General features: G+C 43.2%; 1 long non-coding RNA gene across 1 annotated transcript; it reads left to right on the forward strand.

The window, feature by feature from the left end:
• Positions 1-7,398: 7,398 nt before the first annotated feature.
• Positions 7,399-11,546, forward strand: LOC308419204. The gene is made up of 3 exons (XR_013974985.1): positions 7,399-7,526; positions 9,584-9,701; positions 11,201-11,546. It is a non-coding gene; the product is annotated as an uncharacterized lncRNA (long non-coding RNA).
• The last annotated feature ends 4,030 nt before the right edge of the window (positions 11,547-15,576 follow it).

A 15,576-nucleotide genomic window follows, 5' to 3' on the forward strand; every position in this document is an offset into this window, starting at 1 on the left:
ACAAGTGATACACAAACATACATGAAAAATGGCAAACAAAATACCCATACACATAAACATCAGATGTTCCTACAACTATAAAGTTGAGATAAAATGCAATAAAATGGAGTGTGGTCATTTACAGACATTCTAGGTCAGTATTTTTTAATTTAGTGATAATATATTAACCAGCATTGCCTTGACCCCTCCTTATTTCATTTTATCATCTGTAAAAATACTATATACTTTTATGAGTCTGAAGCTTCCATTATGAGGAGGAACTTTTAAGAAAAAAAATGCAAAGCTAAGTAGAAAATGGGGTTGAAGAGTCTTTGTTACACAATTCTTTCAAACCTTCCAACACTCTTGAAAGAGGAAGGATAAAGTCACCTCACCTCTGCAAGGCTTTGCTCCTGCAGTTTTGACTCTTCCGAATGATCAGAGAATACATGTACATACCATGCATGATATGTACTTACAAGTGGATATCACCCATAAAATACAGGATAACCATGCTACGACCCACAGACACAAAGAAGTAACAAGGAGGGCCCAATGGAGGATACTTGAATCTAACTCCGAAGGGGAAATAAACATCAGAAGTAGGTGGAGAAAGGGAACTGGGTAGGAGAGGGGGTGGGGAGGGGAGCTGGGACGGGGATCAGGTATGGGGATAGCGGGGTGGAATGGAAAGGGAGAAAAACGGTATATTCTAAAATGATCAGAGGATTATTAGTTTTTTAGTAAATATCTTCAGCTTATACAGTTGATCGTGGAGACCATTACTATTGTAGGTGGGTGTTCTGAAATCCAGGGAAGAGAGATACTTCTCTGCGTGAGCTATAGCAGAGATTTATAGTACAGATGTGGGTTCTAGAAACAACGAGAATGCTGGTTAGTTTATTCTGTGGGTTTTCACAAAAACAACATGATTATCTACTTGAATCTTCACGGTAGAAGACTTCTGCTCCAGCAGCTGGAAATAAGAACCAAGATCTCATAAAAGTGTACTTTGATGGATTGAAAGAATTTTTCCTCTGGTTGGCTTCAAGTGCTACAAATGTTTGGTTTTCTTCAACCACTCACCCATTCTAGGTCTGAAACCGAACTATAGAAAAGCTGTGGCCCCATCCCCTGCCATGCTGCTGGCTTGATCCCCACAACAGATGGTAGAAGTCTTCCTAGATCACTGGTTCTCAACCTTCCCCATGATGTGACACTTTAACCATACAATTATGTTATGGATGGTCATACATCCATAGGCTCCTGAGGCTGTGGTGACCCTCAGCCATACGATTATGTCATTACTATTTCATAACTGTCATTTTGCTACTGTTATGAATTGTAATGAAGACATCTGATATGTAGGATATCTGACATGTGACCTCTGTGAAAAGGTCATTCAACCCATGAAGGGGTCACGATCCACAGGTTGAGAATCCCCGTCCTACAGAATCTCTTAGCATGAAGGAGCCTAGGAACCACAGAAGGATGTCCTGCAAAACCCAGCTAACCTCCACTTACCTCCTTTTTTATGCTCTTAACTCAGGGTATTTGTCATAGAAGATTTTTTTCTTTTCCATAAGCAGTAGTCAACCAACTATTGTGGAATATCTTACTCTTCAAAGTTTATAAAAACATAGGCTTGCGTGTAGATGTTGCTGGGGTCCTCATGCCAGTGAACTGCCCTGAGCTTTAACTTCATGAGTGTGAAGACAGGGCTGCCCGGCAGAGGCTCTGAAATGGTTAACAGAAGTGAGATGTGGGAAGCTAGCAGGAGGGCCTGGTCATGCACAAATCATAGTATATGTGGCTGATAAGTAATAGTCTACTATACTTAGAGAAACTGGGAAATCCAGAAACTATGATAGACAGACATACAGGATAACAGTTCATGTTAGTGGAGAAAGTATGTGACTCATTAGTAAAGACACTAATATAAAATTATATTATATATCATGTGAGTTAGAGAATATTGCTCCCCTATATATTTGAAATAGTAGTCTATATATTTTAAAATATAATGGAAACCTGGCTGTGTCAATAATTACATGCACTCAGGTGGTTGAGACAGGTGAGTGTGAGGCAGTCCTGGGATGTATAGTGAGTTCAAAGCCAGCCTGAGCCTTATTCAGGGATCTTGCCTTAACAAAACAAAACCATAATAATAAAAAGGAAGAGGAAGGGAGAACAACACCAAGAATAAACTATAAAGGAACCAGAGTAAAATTCAAGTGGAAATGGTTGCTTTTTAAGGTAGGAAATGCCTTTATAAACAGGACATCAAAATCAATGTTTATAAAATAAAAAATAAAGGCATGTCAGATTAAAGCTGTTAAAACCTATCTACCTAAAATTATTATAAATACATAATAAAATCAAAAGTAGAGAAAAACAGAATATTGAGTTTACCAACAAAGAGTTTTTATGGCAGAGGTATGGGCTGTAATATATAAAGGACCTTTACAAATCAATAAGACAAATACCCATCTCCCTCTATTGTTCTGGGCCTCAAGCCTAGGTCTTTGTACACATTAGGGAAGTACTCCACCAATGAACTATGCCCACATCTCATTTTTGCTTTTCATGGATAAAACAATTACTGTACTAAAGTAATTCAGAAGTATATGTCCACAGATTAAAGCCAATAAATACCTTGTTTAAGAAATTCTGTCTATGGTAATCTATCTTGAAGAAATAGAGCTGGGTGTAGATTTTAAAACAAGGATATAGAAGTGTGGCAGTGATTTTTAAAATGGACATGTGACTGTTGTTCTGTGTTGCTTTCTGTTGCTGTGGTACTGACCAAAGGCATCTTGCGGCGGAAGAGGGTTTATTCCATTTTATAGGTTACAGTCCACATTGAGGCAGGTCAGAGCAGAAACCAGAGGAAGCAGAGACCAGGGAGGAACGTTGTTTACTAGCTTGCTTCCCTTGGCTTGAGTCCAGCCAGCTGTCTCATACAATCCAGTACAACTTCCCCCTGAGTGGCACAGCCCACACTGGGAGGGTCCCTCCCAGCCAACCATTTATCAAGAAAATGTGCCACAGACATGCCCACGAGACAGTCTAATCTAGGCAATTCCTCAATTCAGTTTCCTTCTTCCCATGACCACTACAGGACAGTCAGCCGTGTGATGGAGTAAGAATTATCTGTTGGAAAGAGGTTTATTGATGTGAAAAAGTGTCCTCAACCCATAATACTGACAAAAAAGAGTGATCACACACACAGCCAGGTACACAATACACTCATTTTTTCTCCAGGCTCAGAGTACAGCATTTTGTTTGAAATGCCTAAGACTTTATAAAAATATTTGCACAATATATACAGGAAATCATATAACCACTGCTCTTATATCTTACAGAATGATGAAGTAAAGGGTGATTTCCCTTATTGATAATTGAGGGGAAAAGAAGAGGTTGATTTTTATAAGGAAAAGCACTGGGAAGAGAGTACATTAAAATCTTAAGTGAACTCCCAGGTAAGCTCCAACAAGGACACCAGGCATGACTGTTATAAGTCACCATTATTTCTTGGGCCTGTGAAATGCCTTGAATCTGAAGAGATACTATTCAATCCACTTCTGTGCCCATTGGCAAGGATAGAGGTCTAATAGAGATTACAAAGGTGACTAAAATGAACATCTCCTGTCCCAGAAAGCGTCTACATTATCAAGAGGAGGAAGGCCTGCTCAGCTCAAAATCAAACTCCTTTTTTGTGTATTTCTTGAAATACCATGGCAGCAAGAACAATTTTCTGGGTCCCAAACTAAACACGGCTTTCTTACAGAGACCTTTCTTTTGCTTGTCAGTGCTTTCTGGAAGTCAGCCTAGGGAAGGTAACATATGCCACCCTGCTTGCTGGTTTATAATTAGAGCAGATGAGAGGACTCAGAAGGAAAAGACCTACTGACAGAAAGGCATTGAGGAAAACTCTAGAAAAGGCAGTGGGGAAAGGCAGGGGAAAGGATCTATTTTAGAAAATGATTTGATGCCAAAGAAGAGAAGAGAATTAGAAAGTATAAAAGGCAGTGATTAGGTCCTTGCAATTTCTGTGTTTCGGGGAGTTCGTGAAATGGTAGCTGCTGCTAGACTGCCTGCTCTTTGGAAGGATGAACACAGGATATAAATAGAAGCTAAAGCAAAGAAGACAAAGGCAGAAAGGCATGTGCCACAGAAACTGATAAGCATGTGAAGTCACATCCCTCACTATTTTTAAAAAATTTTTCTTTGTATATTTTATATGATTGTCACCTTTGGTATTTATTTATTTATTTCAAATTTTACATTTTTTATTAGATACTCTGTATTTGAGATGTTATCCCTTTACCCTTCCTCCCGCTCCATTTGCCTTCACGAAGGTGCACTCCCTTCTGATCACCCTCTCCGCCCCATTGCCTTGGCATCCCCCTACGTTGGGAAAACATGTCCTCCCTACTCTTAAGACTTATGTACATATGCCTGTGACCCCAGTTTGAGCTCCAGGCAAAGGACAGGTCAAAGAGCAAAAAGCCCAAGCCGGCTTTTCCGACAGCTCCTAAGCCAGCCCCAGCTGCCCCCACAAACTCAGAGACCTTGAGTGTTGGGGCTAAAGGTGTGCACCTCCTCTGCGTGGCTCAATCCTTTGAGACAGGAGATTTATCTACCTCGAAAGAAAGGAGTGGGAATTTGGCCTCCTTATCAAGGTAATTTGGAGAAAATTCAGTGGTCGAGGAGGAGATGTGGTGCTCACCGACTCCTGAGCCTCTCTTAGCTCCTAGGCTTAACGAGAAAAACTAGATTTCTACAATACTGCTGGGTGGGGCAAGTGTCCTTCTTGCCTGGACCTTCCACCTAGGGCCTGGTAGACAATGTGTCAGTAAAGCTCATGGGGTCAGCAAGAGCCAAGCCGAGGCTGGGCCAGCTGGAGAGCAGCTCTCAGGCTCTAGCCAAGAGAAGCGAAAACTAGGCCACAGGTTAGAATGAATGCTAAGGTCAGCTGTGGACACCAGGACGCCAGGGGCAGGGCCAGTATGTCAGCCATCACCAGCCTGCACGTATCCTAAGCAACAACCATTGCTTTGGAGTTGTGTCCCGGATACCGGGATGGAGGATGGAGACTTGACTTCATGCTTCTAGAACAGTGACTCACAGCACTTAAGTCACTCCTCTGCACAGCCACATGGATGTCTGTTGTGCTCCAGCCTCTAAATGCTGCTTCTGAGGCTCAGGACAAGATGGCGGTCTTTCTTCACGCAGAGTGGTATGTTGAGATGTACACATCTCCTGCCTCAGACCCAAGAGAGCTTAGTGGTTTTCAAGTGGCATCTCATTTGTGGTTTTGATTTTTTTCTCATTTGATTTGTGGTATTTTCCTGATTATTGATGTACTTACCGAACCATTAATTTCATGTGCTCATTGGTCATCCTAAAATTGTGTTTTTGAGTTGTAATTGTTCATCATATGTTCTGGAATGCTGGAGCTTTATTGCATGCATGGTTTACAAATATGGTTTCCATTCTATTGCTTCTCTTCTTACTTTCTTGCTACTGTTATTAGAACCTTAAAGCTTTTTCATTTTGATTAGATTCACTGGTCTACTTTTCCCATTTTCTTCTAAACGATTTATTTATTATTTTATGTGTATGAGTGTTTGCCTGCATGTGTGCATACCTGGTGTCCTCCGAGGCAGACATGAGGGCCTAAATTCAGTTCCCAGTATTTGTACAAAATCTGCATGATTATAATCCTAGCAGTGGGGAGGTAGAGACAGGCAGATCCTTGGGGTTTGGTGGCCAGCCAGCTTATCTACTGGGCAAGTTCCAGATCAATTAGAGACACTGGATTCGTTTGGATAGCAATGGCTCCTATAAGCTTGTGGACTTAAATGCCTGGTCACCAGGAAATGGTACTATTAGGAAGTGTGTCCCTGTTGGAGTAGATGTGGCCTGGTTGGAGGAAGTATGCTACTGGGGGTGGGTGGGCTTTGAGGTTTCAAATGAACAAACCAGGCCTAGCATCTCTCTCTAATAACTGACCCTTTGGATCAGTTACTTCTCCAACACCATGTCTGCCTGCATGCTGTGTTGCTTCCTGCCTTGCTGATAATGGCCTAAACCTCTGAAAATGTAAGCTAGCCCCAATTAAATACTTTCCTTTGTAAGAGTTGCTGTGGTCGTGGTGCCTTGTCACAGCAATAAAACCACACACATATGAATGTGCACATTCATACATATACACACAACAAAACTTATTTCTCCTTCACTAACCTTTCCCCCAAGTATTCTTTTTGATACTATTACAAATGGAATTTTTTAAAAAGTGCTTGAACGGTCCATTGTGCATATAAAAATGCAACAGATTTCTGGGTTTCAATTTTATATCTGCCAAACTGCCAAATTCAACAATTAATTCTAATGGTTTTTGTGCATGTATTCTTTGATACTTTCTCTATATAGAATCAGATAATCTGTGAATAAAAAGTTTTATTTCATCTTCCCACTTTAGATATTTTTTCTTTTCCTTTTTCCCTGATTGCTCTAGCTCAGAGTCCTAGAGCAGCAATGAGAGGAGAGGTGAGAGGTGAGAATCAGCATACTTTGTTCCTGATCCTGAGAGCTGCTTTGGGGGTTCTGGAAGCAGAGCCTTGTACTTATGTAGCTTTGACCACTGAGTAGTTCTTTCCTACTCTGAGGCCCTCTCAGGGACATGCATGGGACAGAGAGAGAAAGAGAGTACTCTGCCCATCCAAACAGAGAAGCTGAATCAAACCTGGTGATCAACAGTACCACACACATCAGAGGCAGACCACCCTCCCTCCCAATGGTTGAATCTTCAGGGCAATATCTTCCATCTTTCCCCATCGAGTATAATGCTAATTAACTATAGGTTGTTCACAGCTGCTCTTTCCCATGTAGAAGGTAGTAACCTTTTTAAAAATTCCTAGTTAGCTAAGGATTTTTTATCCTAAAAGCAGTTATATTTTCTAAAATCCTGAGATCAAAGAATGTTAAGATACTTGAGACCAGTTTGAGAGCTGCTGTTATAGAGTAGGGTAAGGAGAGAAAGGATTTTGAAACCAATTCACCTGGTTTTGAATTGTGTTTAGGCCACAATTTGTTACACATCATGACCAGTTTACATCACCTTTCCAGTCTCCATTTTCCTTGCTACAAGATGCTAGCAATTACTCAAAAATGAGTCAGCTTAAATACTAACTGCTTATTTCTTTTTGTTTGGCTTTTTGTTTTAAAGATTCTTGCTATGTATTGTAAGCTAGCTTTGAGCCCTTGATCCTCTGTCCCAACATCCTCAGCATCACAAGAATGGGCCACAAGGCTTACGTTCTCACTGCTAGTTTCTGTGCTACAATTTCCTAAGGCCTACTCTACAGAAACTTCCTTTAACTTTGTTTTTGTTTACCTTACAGCACCTCATTTCTCCTACTTCCTGGGTTCGCATTTGCTCTTGTTATTGCTACCTTTCCACTTAATCTACTCTCATCATTCCGTTGCTCTATTCTTGTTGGATGTCTCAGACTACTCTGATGGAGGCAAATACAACGCAGGTAACTAAAATTAGTCCAATTTACACGATCTCTTCAAGCTTTTTGTGATAATAAAAATAACCTTAGGGCTTACAGCCTGGAGGAGCTGGGCTCTGTGTTCTGAGCACAGTTGCTGTGATTCTGTTGCAGGATTTAAATATGACCTTCCACGAAAAACATGTCCTGGCCAGAAATGAAATACAAAGCAGCAGGTTGGGTTTCAGAGTCCACTTCTCTTGCATCTGCTGCCTCTTGGGTTACAGGAAAATAAATATAGATGCTGATTATGTGAACACGTCTCATTAGCTCTGCCCTTGGAAAGCAGACAATTCCAGTGTAAGCATTTGCTTGACTCTTTCCTGCCAGCTGCAGAAACCCCCTTCCCCCTTCTTTTCAAGATGACTTTTCCTGTCTTTGCACTTGAATTCATCCCACTATTCAGAGCCACTCTGTGCATTCATTCTCCTTCTGGCAACATTAATTCTCCTATTCCATGGCTCTCTTTTCCAGGTAGCCAATCCCCCATCCTGGGAAGTTTCCTCAACCCAGCCTCAGCTTCCATTCATGTCCCTTCCTTCACGGTTCCATTCACGTTTCCTCTTCCTTTGTGTCTAAGCATCTTCATTTTCTCACACACCTCACGCTTCCCACGCTGGTGTGGTCTGGCTCTGACATCCACCCCTACATGTAGCTCTAAGGCTGCTGGCTGGTGATCTAACTGAAGACCAGAGTCTCTTTCTGTTCTGTGACTTCACCACCCCGGGCCTGACAGTTCACTTCATTCTCTGAAACTGCCTTGCCTGGGCTCTGTAGCACACGTTTTATGTTGACAAATGTCAACTGGCACTCACCATAAAGATGGCTCAGTAAGTGAAGGTACTTCCCCATCAACCCGATGACCTGAGTTTGACCCCCAGAATTCACATGTTAGAAGAAGAGCGCCAACTCTGCGATTGCACTCTGAAGCTCTGACCTATACCTTCACGCTGGAGCACACATACCCACACAGATACATCACACACACACACACACACACACACACGCACATACAAAAAATAAACGTAAACAAATTTAAGAAGTTCAGCCAAAATTCTCGATGTGAAGTGGAAAGACAGTCTGGCTCTCAGCCTTGCCTGTGGTCTCAATAGTCACAACAGAATTCAACAGAACCGTATAGCATGCTAGCCGTTGTATTTACAGATGGAGTCACTTGATTACATTCCCGTCGCGTGAACTGGCACCACCGTGCAGGCAGCCACAGGCCGCAGTAGAAAGCCTCCAAGCCCCGGTGCTCTGCAGTTCTGTTCAGTCTAGATGCACGTGGGCAAGGGTTTTAACCTTGCCAAGGTTTATTTTGTCACCTGCCTAAGGGATATGATAAGATTGTAACTTATTTACTTGAGATAACAAAAGGATTAATTGCTTAGACTCAGAGCGCCCAAGGATCTTACCCAATACAGCCTTTACTACTGATTAAAAAGATGCAGATAACAGTGAGTCTAAAGCCAGCACAGAGGCATCTGGGCTCAGCAGTGAAAAGCTGGCCTCTCCCACAGTAGGACGAACAGTAGTCCATAAGGAACTTACTGGATTATTTGTACATGCAGAACACCACTTCCACCAAGGAGTTAGTAAACATCCGTATTTTATAGTGCAGTAGTTAAGACACTGTCACCAAAGATTGCCACTGTGCTAGGACCCTTAAAGGCATACATCCCAGATATGACAATACACGTAAACCAGCCATATCCTGCTAAGTGTGTTGCATAGATAAGACTTTTAAAAAATCTTTTTTAAAGCCGGGCATGGTGGTGCACTTGGGAGGCAGAAGCCAGCCAATCTCTGTGAGTTTAAGGTCAGCCTGGTCTACAGAGGTGAGTCCAGGATAGCCAGAGTTACACACAGAAACTCTGTCTCGAGAAACAAAACAACACATCTTTCTATTGTTAAGTGCCACCAAGAAGTATTTAGGAAACTCTTTGCCTTCTGGTTCTGTTTCCTTCTTTTCTTTCCGCATATTCTCATCCTCTTCTGTGATGTTCCACGGCACAGACAGCCACTTTCTGTTTCTGTTCTAGTTTTTAGAATCCAGTTTCATTCTGTGACAGCACATGCCCTTGAGGGACTGACTCTGTTTTCCGGGAGTAACCAAGAATGATCTTGTCTCCCCGTTGGTGCCGCTGAACCAATCAAACTGTGAGTTCCAGCCAATGAGCCGGTCTTTGTGATCTAGTTAAACTAAAAACCCCAGAGGAAGCAGGTTTATGTTACTAAGCTTAAAGGTGAAAATCCAGCATGCGGAAGGTGGGATTAGGAAGGCATAGAGGCCCTGTCTTTAGTGACATCCCAAGCCACTCATGCTGAAGATGGAGCCTTATTTCCCTAGGATTTTTCATATCAGATTTTCAAGGCACTTCTTCCTAAGCTAGGTGAGGGATGCGTGCTGATTCTCAGAACCCCCGTGTTCCAGGGAAGCAGAGCGTTGGGGAGGTGTCTGAGAATCAAGCACTGAGAATAGCTCCATGGCAAATTCACAGGTGCCTGTGATTTGAGCAGAGGGAAGAGTGAGATAGAAGAATGGGTTCCAGGTTAGCCTGGGCTACACAGCAGGAACCTGGGTGGAGGGGATGCGCAGATAAATTATCCAATAGATCTTTATCGTACATCTACATCCTGATAGCTTTTTCCTTTCTTTCCCAGTTTATAACACTCAGTGTTTTATTTGGGAAGCAACCAGCTTAAGGAAGGAGGAACCTGTCTCCAGGTTTTAGAGAAAAACCATGAAACATATGGGATTCAGTTCATTTCAGAGAATCTTTCTTCTTGGCTCCTTTATTCCTAGCCACCTGTCATGCCTAAATCCTCTGGCCCACTTTACTCTCAGTCAATTAACCACCAGACACTAGGCTCCAATTCCTAATTAACATGTCCTTTCTGCTCTCAGCTGCTCAGCACAGGCCCCTTAGTTTCCTGCTGAGATGACTGTTCTCTCCTCTTTGCTGCCTGTCTCCACCAGCTCACCTAATCTCTGCACACCGCCAGCCCCAGCTAATGAAACAGCCTAGCTGAGCATGTCACTTTCCTCTAGTCCTCTTGTCCTAAGCATTTCCTCCATCGGGCCATTCCACATGCTTTTTGAAAGGTCCCCTCCATCCTGCTCCTTCTGAGGTCACATTTGATGACTTACCTATCCTGTGAGGGTTCAGGATGTATTATTTCTTGGTGGTGGTTTAGATAAGAATGGCCCCCATAGGCTCATATATTTGAATGTTTAGTCATCAGGGAGTGGCACTACTTGAGAAGGATTAGAAGGTGTGGCCATGTATATCACTGGGGGTTGACTTTGCAGTCTCAAAAACACAAGCTGGATCTAGTCTCTCTCCCTGTTGCCTATGGATCCAGATGTAGAACTCTCTGCTACTTCTCTAACACGATGTCTGCCTGTGTGCTGCCGTGTTCACTGCCATAATAATGGATTAAGCCTCTGAAGCTGTAAGCAAGCCCCAACTAAATGCGTTCTTGTGTTGTTGTTGTTGTTGTTGTTTGATACAGCATTTCTCTGTGTAGCCCTGGCTGTCCTGGAACTTGCTGTGGAGAACAGGCTTCAAACTCAGATCCTCCTGCCTCTGCCTTCCAAGGCATGTGGGATTAAAGGGGTGTGCCACCACAACCCGACTAACTGCTTTCTTTTCTAGGATTTGCTACTACAGCAGTAGAACAGTGCCTAAGGTACCTCTGAATGCAGCATCTGAGAAAACAACAAAACCATCATTCCCTCATTGTTCCCGTGAAGCAGGTCACACACTTCCATTCTAGAAGTGCCCTCGAGGAGAGGGATCTCCTGATCCCTGAAGACCCAGAGATGCCAATCAGAACCTGAACAAACTGGTCTGGCACTGTCCCCACCCGTGATTGCTGCCTTTGTACACTTCTATTTTCCCAAGATATACACTTCTCATCAAGCAGCACACAAACAAACTCTCAGGCTTCTGTGTTCCAGCAAACCTCCATTTCTGGAGGCATGGTGTCACAGAAAAGTTATAAAGCCACCTTTATGAGTTTCTCTTGATCATTTGTCTTTTGCTTGATGTCTCAGCCATAAATCTAGCAACAGGTAAGGAAGATAGCATCTCCCTCATACTTCCCTTGCTATGGCCTCATGCAGTCACGATTGTGTTTCTCCAACCCAGCTGTGATTGTTATGAGTGATAAGTCTAACTTCCTTGTAGACTGTGAATGAGCTGGTAACTTACCCACAATTCCTAGTACAGGAAGTATCCAGTCAATGCCAGATACTGGCATTAAATCTGACAGCTAGGGTAGAGTTCACTTAGCTATCCAGCACTGAGGGTAGTTTGTTCATCTCTGCGCTGTGTTTTCTTTTTCACTTCTCTTTTCTACTTTCTGACTATAGGCCAATCTTGCCAACACTAGGGTCAAGGAAATGGTGAACTACTGGGGAAGGGCATATTTTACAGACAGCTAATACTCCCAATACCCAGAATTCATATTCTCTGCCGTAGAGTGTGTGAAACAGCGTTCATCACAGACACGATGCTGGAGAATATGAGCCTACTGGGAGGGAAGATCTACTTAATGTTAAGGTTCCACAGGTTTCTGTCCTCGATCACTGAGCTCCATTCCTTCTGGTTCTGAGGCAGAACGTCAGGAGCACATGGGGCAGGAAAATGGCTCCCCTTGTGGTAAACCAGAGGCCCTGAGAGAAACCAGAGGAACCGGGCAGGGTAAAGTATGCTCTTAAAGATGCACTTAGGTAACTACTTTCTCCAGCCAGGCTCCACCCCCACAATCCTTTCAGTATGAAGTCATCTGTGGATTAGCTCACTGGTTAAGTGGCATGACCCTCCAACAGTGCCTGCAGTTGGGGACCAAGCTTTGAACACATGAGCCTCTAGAGGGAGGCGGGATGTGACATGGCACTTAAATCTTTACATACATTGGGTGACAAGTACCAAAAGCTATCACCTTTTCAAAATACTGCTGACAAACTGCTCAGTGGTGCCCATGGGTTACTCACCACTGACCCTTTGATATTCAAGCTGCCTGTCTGAGTCTGTATCTTTGTTATTTGGCTGTTTGTTAATTAATTTCACAGTTAAAGTCTTGTTTTTCTAAGTAAGCCATTCTCGGTCATCACTTTAATCAACTTCATGAAGATTTAAAGTTCAGCAATCCAGGAAGGCTGCCTGTGAGGGGGAATGCTGCAGTAAATATCAAAAAACAAAAAAATGGTTTATCTCTTTACTGGCCCTGAGGTCTCACTCCTCAGGCCTGGTTTTAGTTCGGAGCCCCACGAACCTCTGGTGCCCCATGAACCTCTGGCGCCCGGTCCGAGCCACCAACATGGCCCAACTCGTCCGCACAACTCCTTTCCCTTGGCGGTTTACTACCGCCTGTTCTCCGCCTCTGTCCTGGGGTATTTCTGTACCCCAGAATCCCACAGAAACACAACTCTACAGCCTGCCAGCTTTTCATATAGGTTTATATGTTCAACTCTCAATCCACAAACCCTCTACACAACAAGATTACATCAAATAGACAAAGATACAAACTGCCCTTCATCTAAGATACTAGACCTATAAAATCCTTAATGTTCATAGCTATTTAAAACCAATTAATATCACCTGGGTCCAGCTGGTCCTTGGGAACCTCTATGTTGCCTCTACTTCTAACCTCCTCCGATCTGTCAGCCCTCTCCACTTCCTTCACCCCACCCAGTCACTGGCTTTCCTTCATTTTACTAATTAAAATGGGGAGGTTCAGTTGGAGTCAGGACTAGCCAGCCCTTCTAGGGGAAGTGGAATTAACATTAAAATACAAACAGCTTCAGGACAATCTACTGGGGAAGACCACTGCCTCTGTTGGGGAGGATGGGGAAAGGACTCTGGAATTAGTGTGAGTGGAGCCAGAGGACCTTTATAAATATGAAAAGTCATATCATTATATTGTGTGGCTTTAAGCAGATTCTCTGAGGATCCCCTTAAGTCGTGACCAGCTTCTTTCAATCCTTCAGGATTTCAGTTTCTTGTTTCTACGTTGTCTTCTTCCTTGGACCTTCTTTGCTTTTTACTGAACAGTACTGGTGGTTAATTTTTCTATCTAGGGGCATGGAGAGTAAATATCCTTAGTTATAGCATGCTGGGAAATGTAGCTGCTCTTTAGCCCTTTACCAATCACTGTTAGGGCAGGGCTTATTTATTATTCTAGGCCCAATGTCTTCTTCTTTGCTAACTCTGTTTTCTAACCTTAGGCTCTTTGTGTTGGGTGACAGCTCTGCTTTTTGTCCTCTTGAAGGAAACACCACATTTTTCACGATTTCCTTCCTATAACTGGAGTTATAAAACATTGCCTTTTGCCTCCAGGTTTAATTTAATTCCTTAACTCTTTGCTGGCATCTTTTGCGTCTAGACACTGTTAGTGAATAAATCAGGTAACCGTTCCCACTTTCCTGGAGCTGGCAGAATAGTAGGGGGAGACAGGTCGTAGCTAATATGTTTCATACATAAGTATACAGCATGCTAGTGACGGACAGTCCTGTGGAGAACAGAACCAAGCAGACCAGCGGGGCATGCTGGGAGGGGAGTTTTCTTCCTAATCCTATTCAGTGAGATGTTTCAGTCTTAAGGACTCATGGACTTAAGTGTGTAATTAGGCAGAGTGGTACACATCTATAATCTCAGACTGGGTAGGTGAAGTTGGATGTCTGATCTTTTCCCAATCACACAGTTGATGGATCTATAGTTTTCTCCCTTCTTTAATACTTCTGGTCCTTTGTTTTTCTTACTCTACATCCCGAGATTCCTAGGCCAACTGCTTTGTTGTTGTTTGTTCCTTTCCTGGAGTACCTCTCCCTGCTGTGCTGCTGGTTTTCCTGATGTAGTTAGAAACCCTTGGGTTTTGCTTGTATTTGTGAATAAAGGACTATGGTGGTCACTGTGCACACTTCTGTGTCTTTGCAGATGTGTAGGTTGCTCAGCGGGCCTTGTTCTAAGAGATAGGACACTTTAGCACTTGACCCTCCTCTAAGAACTCCCTTGCCAGATCACTTATTTCCTTCAGAGAGCACAGATCCTGATTAGGAAACAGGAAGCCATTATTTCAGGCTATTTCCTAGTCTCGTAGGGAAGAGACAGGCATGTCCCGCTTTGCTGCTGAAGGACCATCGAGACCTACCTTCTACTCTGCATTTGTGGACTTGGCATCAGATAGGCCAGGTTCAGGTTCCTCTGGTCTCTCCTGTCACTGTCTCCCCACCACTGTCCACTGTGCCATAACAAAGCACCCACAATTCCATGTGTCAGGACACCAAAGCTTTGCAATCTGTAATGGTTAAGAAAATTTGCTTTCAGGTGGTGTCAGTGTTGAGTTGGCTGGAAGGTTAAAAATGCTGCCTACTTGTTGGGAATGTCCATGGCTGTCAGACAGGTCATCTGTGTTGGCTTCTTCACACGCCTACTAGAACTTTTCTCATAGTGTCATAGCTGGGTTCTAAGCGAGTGGCTTCCAGAAGTGAGACCTACCTCAGCTTACCTGTGCTAGTGTCTCACTGGAAGGAATAGGCTACATGGCCAAGCCTGATGTCCAGTGGTGTGGCTCACTGTCCCTCCCTCCCCCTTGACAGTCGTCATAGCCCTCTGCCTGTCCTGCAGACTCTGTGACCTATCAGTCATATCGTTCTTCTTTTTAAGTAACTTAGTGTTAAAGCCCAGTCAGTTCTTCTTATACGGGGCTTTATCCCAACTCACCTTTTCCAGACAAGGTGTCGGAGTGTCTATTTTCCATGCTTACTTCAAAGCATGGGGCATTTTCGTTCTTGCTGGCCAGCTGCCACAACTTCAATCTATCACCTCTTGTGCAGTAAAATGTCCTTCCTCCCTTTTCCCTCCTCCTTTTCCTCCATCTCCCTTTCATGCTTGGAGACAGGGTCTCATCTCTGAGGGTGAACTCTAATTCACTATGTAACTGAGGCTAACTGTGAATTCTCATTCCTTTTTTAGTTTCTAAGTTCTCATAGATTATAGAAATATGCCCTCAAGCTTGACCTTAACTC

Source organism: Micromys minutus (assembly GCF_963924665.1).
Source record: "Micromys minutus genome assembly, chromosome: 3".
Classification (NCBI taxonomy): Eukaryota; Metazoa; Chordata; class Mammalia; order Rodentia; family Muridae; genus Micromys; species Micromys minutus.